Source organism: Chrysochloris asiatica, unplaced genomic scaffold (assembly GCF_000296735.1).
Source record: "Chrysochloris asiatica unplaced genomic scaffold, ChrAsi1.0 scaffold00293, whole genome shotgun sequence".
NCBI lineage: Eukaryota > Metazoa > Chordata > Mammalia > Afrosoricida > Chrysochloridae > Chrysochloris > Chrysochloris asiatica.
Window position 1 is genome coordinate 646,796 of NW_006408811.1, and position 9,638 is coordinate 656,433.

Here is a 9,638-nt window from a genome sequence, read left to right on the forward strand (position 1 = left end):
AAGTTTGCAAAGTGTACAGAGACAGCTTGGCTCCTTTCAGGAACCTTGCTTTATGTTAAGTATCCTTAAGAAACCGCATGTCACTGCTCTGGATCATTTAAGCCTATAAATTAATATATAACAGCTTGATTGAATCTTTTTTCTGTAAAAATAACAATGTTAGATTGTTAAGAAAAACTATGAAAATATTTTAAAAGTTGTTCCTGTGGATCATTATGTCCTGTTTTGAATGATTAATCACATTTCAGTTCTGTATCCTGTCTTATCTAAAGAATTACATCCTCCCTTTGTGAATTGCATCCTTCCTTTGTAACAAATCCCTCCCTAAAAAAGAGAATAAAAGACTGAGGTAGAGTGAGTTCTGCATGCAATGCTAGGCAATATGTTTGCAGATCTGCCTACCTGCCAGCTTGCATCATATCTGTGTGTCTGTCGTTTTTGTATATATTTTATCTCTCTCTTTCACTATCCCTTTCACCACCAGATCTCCCTTCTTCATAACACCCACACTTCCTTGTTGAGGCTGGACCCTGACATAGGACCTCGACAGTTTTAATTTTCTTTAGCTTCAGTTGGAACTTGTGTATGAGCAATTCATGGCCTGTTTCAGTTGTCTCCTGGCCTTATTTTGGCTGATGATATTGAGCTTCTCTAACTTCTTTTCCCATAGGTGTGGCGTAGTGGATCAATGCGCCAGACTGCAAAGCTGTTTGAACTGCAAGGTTGGACATTCAAGCTCATCAGACACTCCTCAGAAACTCTATACAGGGTCACTATGGGTTGGGATCGACTCGATGGCAATTAACAACAACAACAACATACTTTATGTGACTGCTGTGTATTCCATCTGGTGATGTCTATGTGTGCAATTTCCATTTATGTTGTTGAAAAAAGGTATTTGCAATGAAGAAGTCATTGGTCTTGCAAAAGTCTATCACGCAGGGCTAGAGTGGAGAGTGAAGCATCTAGCTGATAAGAAGAGAGAGCACATGCATAAATATACCCACGCTTGCAGATAATACCCACTTGGCCTGGCTTCAATGACTGGATGATCAGAGCTCAACTAGAAGAAGAAAGAAGAGGAAAACAAGAATAATCTGATACAATTTGATAAACTTGACCTACACCTATGGATGCAATAGATCAAAAGAGGGAACAAATCTTTACAGTGAGAATCATTTTCACCCTGCCACACAAAGAGAGGACAGGGATGGGCAACTTGGACATTGGCTACCCAGAATGGGGGTGCTACAGAGTCAAGAAGTGATTGGCTTATAAGCTTTCAAGATGGAACCTAGATACAGAGAGCATGGAGTAAGGTAGAATCTCCACTGAGTAGTATCCAATCTGTCTAGGTGGGGCTGATGAAAGGAGATGCGGATAGGTCTGTTGTGATACAATAGTGAATAATTGTTATCAGGACTGATTGTAAGGGCTGGAAATGTAAAGGTAGATGTTTTGTGGCAAAAGGAGGGGAGTGATTAACTTTTCAGTCTAGGAGTTGAGGTCCCTGGGACCATCAAGGGAGAAGAGCAGAGAACAGAACCCTACCTAGAGAAGCAATGATGCCAGAGATGGAGTCAGAGATGATGACATGGAGAGATGAAGCAGCTGGGGACTTTGGTCTGGGAGAGGGAGAGGAGCTGTGCACTGATGACCGGGGGGCAGTCTTGTGGGGTATACCCTTTGGTTGATGGATGATGCATGGAGGAGATTGTATCCATGGCAAGAAAACAATATACGATGGGATCAATGTGAAGTGAATGTCCTCCCATGTAAACTATCACATAATGCACAATAAAGCATTTTTAAAAAAAATTCTTTGATGCAATCTTCAGCATCATTTCAATTACTAAGGCCATATTTTCCAATGAATGATCCTTCCTTTTTGTTTCCAGCTTTTGCATTCCAATCATAAGTAATTAATAATGCATGTTGATTGCATGATTGATCAGTTTCAGACTGAAGAAGTTGGTAGAATTCTTCCATTTCATCATTACTGGCTTTATTGGTTGGTGTGTAAATTTGAATATTAGTGATACTGACTGGTCTTCCTGGTTGTTGTTGTTAAGTGCCGTCGAGTCGGTTCCGACCCATAGCGACCCTGTACAGGGTTTCTGAGGGTGTAAATCTTTACAGGAGTAGAAAGCCTCATCTTTCTCCCACGGTCTTCCTGGTAGGTGTATAGATATTATCCTATCACAGGAAATATCGAACTTCAAGATAAATCTTTAAGTGTTTTTTTAGACAATGAATGCAATACCATTTCTCTTCAATTTGTGGGTTCTGACATAGTAAACTATGAGATTGTCTGTTTCAAAATTGCCAGTACAAGCTCATTTCAGCTCATTAATGTCTAAGACATTGATCTATGCATTCAATTTCATTTTTGTTGGCTTCCTATTTTCCTAGATTCATACTTTTAACAATCTACATTCTGATTATTAGTGGATGTTTGAAGTTGTTTCTTCTCATTTTGAACACAGCAAATGAAGGTTCTGAATGCTTTGCTCCATTATGTCATTAAGGTAACCTCTTTTTTGAGGTGATACCTATTACCCAGTTGTGATCTGAGTGCTTTCCAACTTGAGGGGCTCATCTTTTGACCCTATAGGAAACAATGTTCTGCTGCTATCATAAGGTTTTCAGGGGCCAGCCATTTAACTATCCTTCTTCCTAGTCTGTCTTATTCTGGAAGCTCTGCTGAAACCTGTCCACCACAAGTAATTCTGTTGATACTTAAAATACCATGGTATAGTTTCTAGAAGCACAGCAGTACACCAAACAGACAAATGATGGAAATTGTTCTCTTAATGGTTAATATATTTATCAAGTTTTTCATGTCAGATGATGTTGAGCTGCCTCATTTTTCTTAACAGCAGCATAATATTTCACTGAGCATTTAATCATTATTTGACCATTTCCTTACTAATAGGTTATTTCTAATTTTTGGCTCTTTTAAGCAACACTTCCATGTTTTGTGTTGTATATTTCTTTTCTATACACATGCTAATATTGCTCTAGGATAAAAATCTAGAAGTAAAACAAAAGGTATGTATCAGAAAATTTTTGTTAGATACTTACCAAAGTTCCTCCAGGAAGTCTGTGTGAATTTCCACTTTCTGAAATAGTGCATATGAACACCTGTTTTCCTACACCCTTACTAAATATTTTCAATGTTTTAAATCTTTGTGATTTTCAGGGGTCAACAATGGCCTCATTGGTATTTTATTTTGTATTTCCTAGACTATTCATGAGTTAAGCCATCTTTTCTCATGTTTGGCCATTTATATTTCTTCTTTGTGAATTGCCTAATGCAACGACTATGTGGGATCCATGTCTAACTTTCCCTGGCTTCACAAGGGGGAAAGAGAATCAGACTAAAAATTAGCCTAAGGCTGATTCCTGTGAAGCAAAGGTTGGACATGTTTCCACCCTACAACCTTCTTTACCCTATTCTAACACCAGCCATCTCCCACACAGCACTCTCTGCTTCACATCTGAGTGTGCTAATCCATGAAATGGTCACACAAAACTCATAGTAACAAATACTCACAATTATTGGTTTTATTAGGAAAGTGAACAGGGTATATAACTCAGGATCAAAACGAACTCTGTACACAGCAATTCTCCAGTCAGGAATGCCTCTGGTCTGCTATACTGCAGGTATGCCTCACTCTTGTCTTTGAATTTTTAGACACATTGCCAGTCTGTGACTGTCCAGAGGGCACATACTGCAAGTCAGTCTCCTGCCTATAGGCACTCAGCTTTACTCAGTCCATAGGCTTAGAGCCTTAAGCTGCTCTGTATCTCCATGCTACCAGCTTTGCTATTGTCTCTTGCCATCCCAACTTGTGGTTGCCTCTTGCTGTCTCATGTTCCACTCATGCCCTTCCTTCTTGATGGTCCTGGGATCTTCCATCTCTGTTTCTGAGACGGTGCCTTTTAAACCTAGCTGGAAAATGAACCAATCCCAGCCTTAGAGTCCTGTATACCTTATTAGTATGGCTCTGTATGTTCATGCGCCAGAATGCAAAGCTGTTTGAATTGCAAGATTGGTGGTTCAAGCATACCAGCTGCTCCTTGGAAACCCTATACAGGGTCACTATGGATCGGAATCGACTCGATGGCACTTCACAACAATCCAATCACTAGTGGCGGTGTGCCATGGAGTCGGTTCTGACTCATAGCGACCCTGTACAGGGTTTCTGAGGCTGTAAATCTTTACAGGAGCAGAATGCCTCATCTTTCTCCATGGAACAGCTGGTAGTTTCAAATTGCTGACCTAGAGGTTAGCCGCCAGATTCTTAACCACTGCATTACCAGAGTTCCTTATGCAATCACTAGGTAGGAATTAAGAAGGCTTTGGATGGAAAAGCCTTATCCAGCAAGTTTAAGGTACCACACCTAAACCCATATTCTTTGTGTATTTTTGGTGTCCTCAGGTCTTCCAAACTTTCTGTAGTACTAAATAAGGGGAACGTGATGAAATGATGAAGAACATACAGATTATAGAGATTTGGTAAGAAACCAGGCTCAGTTCTATAGGAGAAGTGGAAGTTCTACTTCTCAGATTTTATCACTCCTTTTTTCCCCCCAAACTCTTGGCAAATCTCAATCTGAAACATAGGCGAGCTCTTCTCTCCATAGTTTTATGAGTAAAATACCAACTGGGTCATTGCATTTGATTAAATTAATGTGCTACTTAGAATGTGAAGCCCAAATGGCTGCAAACATGAATTTTTGTCTCTTGGTCTTTGTTTTACTTGTATTAAAAATTGGTAAAAGCATATTGAGTTTAGAGGAAGATCTGAGGAAATTATTTGGGAACACTGAGCAGCCATGGCAACATGCCTTTAGAAGGGGCATGTACTCTGCTAAAAAATATTCCACTTGCAGGTAATGGCAAACATTTGCCAAGTAGCCTCAAGCAAGCCCAAGAAAGAATAGACAGATGGTTTGAGGTGTGTCAGGAACAGGATTTACAAAATAAGATTATGGTTATACTGGAAAGTAACAGCAATCATTGTAAACAGATGGAACACACTCACTTTTTGCCATGGGGCAGAGGAAGAAAGGAGCTTTGCCTTCTGTTTGTGAATTAGATTTGGCTCACTGAGATACATAGCTCTCTGGATTTTCATGGCTTTTGTAGGCACTTGCATAGTTTACATGATTGGGTCTCCAGTTGAGTTTCCTCAGATCTAATGCAAGAGCCCTGGATTCCTCTTCTAGACATTCCTAATGATGTTGGCCCTGTTTGGGTTGTGTTTGGGTAATGAACCTACATGCTTTTCTACGTTAAAATTATACCACTTCAATTGTCAGTTGAGAAAACACTGGAGAAAGCCAGCCCATTTACTCCTGCATGTGTATGTTTAGATGCAAGAATTTATTTTACAACAGTGGAGAGTGCAGAACCCCTCCCATGAATATGTATGGGTCCCATAAACCTACTATTTGTACATTTAGACCAAATGACAGGATCCCAATTGACCTCTTTGCTCATTTAGTTCAATTTACAGCCCTTGGAGATACAAATAGTGAGCCCTTTCTGTCTTGGCAGATGAGCTCATTGATGTGAGACAATTTTCAGGCTGAATTTTAAATTTAATTCAAACCTCAGGTCTATTCTTTCCAATTCAACTAGGATTTAGAAAGATAATCCTTCCTACTAAAGAGCGAATAGAAATCACAGGTCTTGCAAGTGAGTTGAGGCTTCCTTGCCTGGAGAGGGACTGCACAGATGGTACCGAACTTCTAATGGTGGAATTTGGCTTGTAGAATACATTTCCAGCAGGCCTAGAGTTTGACAGTTAGTTCCCGATGGCAGCTGACTACAAAGCATGTGAGGCCTCCAAATTGGCACAGACAGCCTCTGACTAATGGGGAAAATTACCCAATAAGAATTAGCAATCTTGTATCACTGATCAAAATTCTTACATTTCTTTTCATGTGGGGAACAGAAGAAGACTTCCAAAAGGAGTTAGGACTGGTTTTAACACGGCCTCTTGGTCATTGAAACAGGAATTTTAACATCAATCAGGCTCATTTGGAATATTTTGTCTTAGTTCTAAGGTTTCTAGGTGTTGGTATTACTGAGCAATCATTCAGCCCTTTTATGTGTCCAAAAATGTGTCTTCTCATTATTCCTGGAGACATACAATTGGTCTTATTTGACTCTTCCATGTTCTTTATTTGTACCAGATTTTTCGAGTGAATATATTTGGAGATAAAAAAGCAAAACAAATAAAACACTGCCACTTGACTCTGAGTGACTCTGTATGACAAAGTTGTTGTTGTTGTTAAGTGCCATGGAGTCGGTTCCAACCAATAGTGACCCTGTATAGGGTTTCCAAGGTGAGATTGGTGAGCTTGAACCACTCACCTTGCGGTTTAAACTGACTTTGAAGTCCAGCGCATTAACCTGCAGTGCCAAAGCTCTTTAAGGTTTCCAAGACTGTAAAACTTTATGGGAGTAGACAACCTCATGTTTCTCCTGAGGAGTGGCTGGTGGGTTCGTGACCCAAGGCCTAATCCACTGCATAGCCAAGGTTATCTTTTTATTAAGTGTTGTCAAGTTGGTTCTGACACCTAACAATGCCGTATAGGGTTTCTGAGGAGTGTCTAGAGGATTTGAACCAGCAACCTTGAGACTAGCAATTACATGCTTATCTTATAGCACCACACCACATCCCTTGAACTTTAAAGTAAGAAAACCTGGTCTGGAAGTATTGGAAAAGAACAAAGTTGCTTTCATAGGCTGAGTTGATACCAGATGGGTTCTGGGATGGACTTGACCTATAGCCATATGTGTCCTCTAGTTGGAGGTTAGCTGCCATTGCGTTTGGATATTAGACGGCATGAGGTGAGGTAGTCAAAATGATTTTAGTTTGTTAAGCTAAGCTCGTGTTGAGAGATGGCAAAGTCTGAGAACAGATGCAGCAAACTGAGGCAGCGAACGTGTCTTCCTCACACTAGATGTCAGAAATAAGCTGCTGAGAGCCACAGTCCAGGACACAGGAGACTGTGTTGAGAAATCCTGCTTTGTATGTTTGCTACTGTGGGTTTTTTTGTTTTTTTTTTTTTAATAATAATAGCAGCTGAACAGAGGAGGATGTGGTTGTGGCTTTTTGACATCTCTCTAACCAAGACAGCAAATATAATGACAATCATGAAAATGCCCAAGTGCTTTTTACTTGTTTCTCTGTGGGAAGTTATAGAACTTAATGGGGCTTTCACTTAGTGGGTTCTACTGGTGGGAAGATATGCAAACTATGGTGCAGCCCTGAAATCTAGTCTGAGCTAGAGTTTGCATGCGTGACCCCAGGTAACTCTGGTTGTATCTGGGACAGGCTACAGGATCCAATGTGATTATTGTTATTGTTAAGTGCCACCGAGTAGGTTGTGACTCATAGCGGCCCTATATAGGGTTTCCGAGGAGTGGTTGGTGGGTTTGAACTGCCAACCTTGTGGTTAGTAGTTGAATGCTTATCCTACAGTACCACACCAGGACTCCAACGTGGTTAGCTCTTGAGAGACAGGATACTTATTTATATACAAACAGGGGAAAGGTTGGCCTGGGTCTGCTTTTTGTCACTGCCAGACTTCAGCACCCAGCCCTGGGCTGATGTCCACATTCCGTAATGCACTAACAATCAAGTCCCACTTTAAGTCATCAGGGAAGTCTTCATTGGTACCAGGAGGTGGAACCAGTGGCTGAAAGATCAGATGGGATGCTGGGTGATTTTATCCTGCTGGCTTCTGGGTAGGGATTGGGTACATTGTCACATTGTATCCTGCTGGCTTCTGGGTAGGGATTGGGTATATTGTAGCAAATATAAAAACATATGTAAATATTGCATGGGACAAATGGACACTGAAAATTATTCATTGTTTATCTAAAATTCAAATGTGACTGAACAGCCTGTATTTTATCTGGCAATCTTACACATGGGTCACACAGTTAATGAATGGAAGAGCACACAAAAATTTAGTTCCTTGATTGACAGGCCACCAAACAACATGCAGAACTCCCCTTTCTGATAAGAATCCATCAATTAAACAATTACTCCTTGAAAGCTAGAGGCTCTAGGAAACAAAAAGTGATGTCAGGTAACTCTTGTCTTCAGGGAGCCTATACTCTAATGACATGTGCTCAAACGCCTAGAAGTAAGAAATGTCAGTGAAACTTTCTCTACCTGAGATACAACTACCTGAGAAAATGGTTCTCAGACATGACTGTACTCCCTAGGGATTATTAATGCCTGACATTCTTATTTCACTCATTTAAGGTGGAATGTAGAAAACTGATCTTGTTGTTTTAAAAATATACCCCAGATAATTTTGATGTGCAATCTAGTTTGCATGGTAAGACACCAAATTAAGGCTTAGAAATCTTCTCAGGAAGTCTGATACAAAGAATATGTGTGTGTATGTGCCCTGTGTTGTCCTGGTGTGGTGCTGTGGGTTAATGCATCGGCCTACAAAATCATTTGAGCTGCAAGGTAGGCAGTTCAAGCTCATCAGCTACTCCTTGGGAACCCTATAGAGGGTTGCTGTGAGCAGAAATATTGGAATTTTTCAAAAATGAAGTGGATTGCATAAAGATCAGTATTGGCCATTGGAATCTGGCAATTGCATGATTTGCTATCCTGGAAAAACAAATTGAAGAGGAATGACATCACATTCATTATCAAAAGAACATTTCAATATCTGTCTTGACGTATAATGCTGCCTGTGAGAGGATGATGAAATTGAAGATTTATACCAACTTCTTCAGAGTCTTGTTATAACAGTGTAAGATAAGCACTGAACTGCAAGGTTGGTTTGATCTGCAATGTCGGCAGTTCAAATCCACCAGTCACTCCTCAGAAACCCGATACAGAGTCACCATGAGTTGAAACTGACTTGATGGCACTTAACAACAACAACCAACTTCTTCAGTTGAAATTGACCAAGCATGCATTGATGATTACTGGTGATTGGAACACAAAGGTTGGAAACGAAGAGGAAGGATCAGTTATTGAAAAATATGGCCTTGATAATGAAGTCAGCACGGGAGATCACATGATGGAAGTTTGCAAGACCAATTATTTCTTCATTAAAGGTTCAAGATGACTATGCACATGGACCTCACCAAATGCAATACATAGAAATCAAATTGACTGCATCTGTGGGACAAGATAATGGAAAAGCATCATATCACCAGCCAAAGCAAGGCCAGGGACCAACCTTTTTAAAGTGTTCAAAAACAAAGATGTCAGTTTGAAGATTAAGGTATGATATTTTCAATAGACTGATATGCATGTGGAGTTCTGGTGTGGCACTTTAAGATAAGAACAAGCTGGAAGGTGAGGGCAAGATTGTTGTTGTTGTTAAGTGCTGTAGAGTCGGTTCCAACCCACAGTGACCTACATAGGGTTTCAGTGGAGTAACTGGTGAGCTTGAACCATAGACCATGTGGTTCAAACTGACTTTGCAATTCAGCACATTAACCCATAGCGCCACACCAGGATGTTGTTGTTGTCAGGTGCCATCGAGTCAGAACTGACTCATAGCGACCCCATGCACAGCAGAACAAAACAATGTCCGATCCTGGGCCAACCTCACTACTGCTGCCACACTTGAGCCCATCA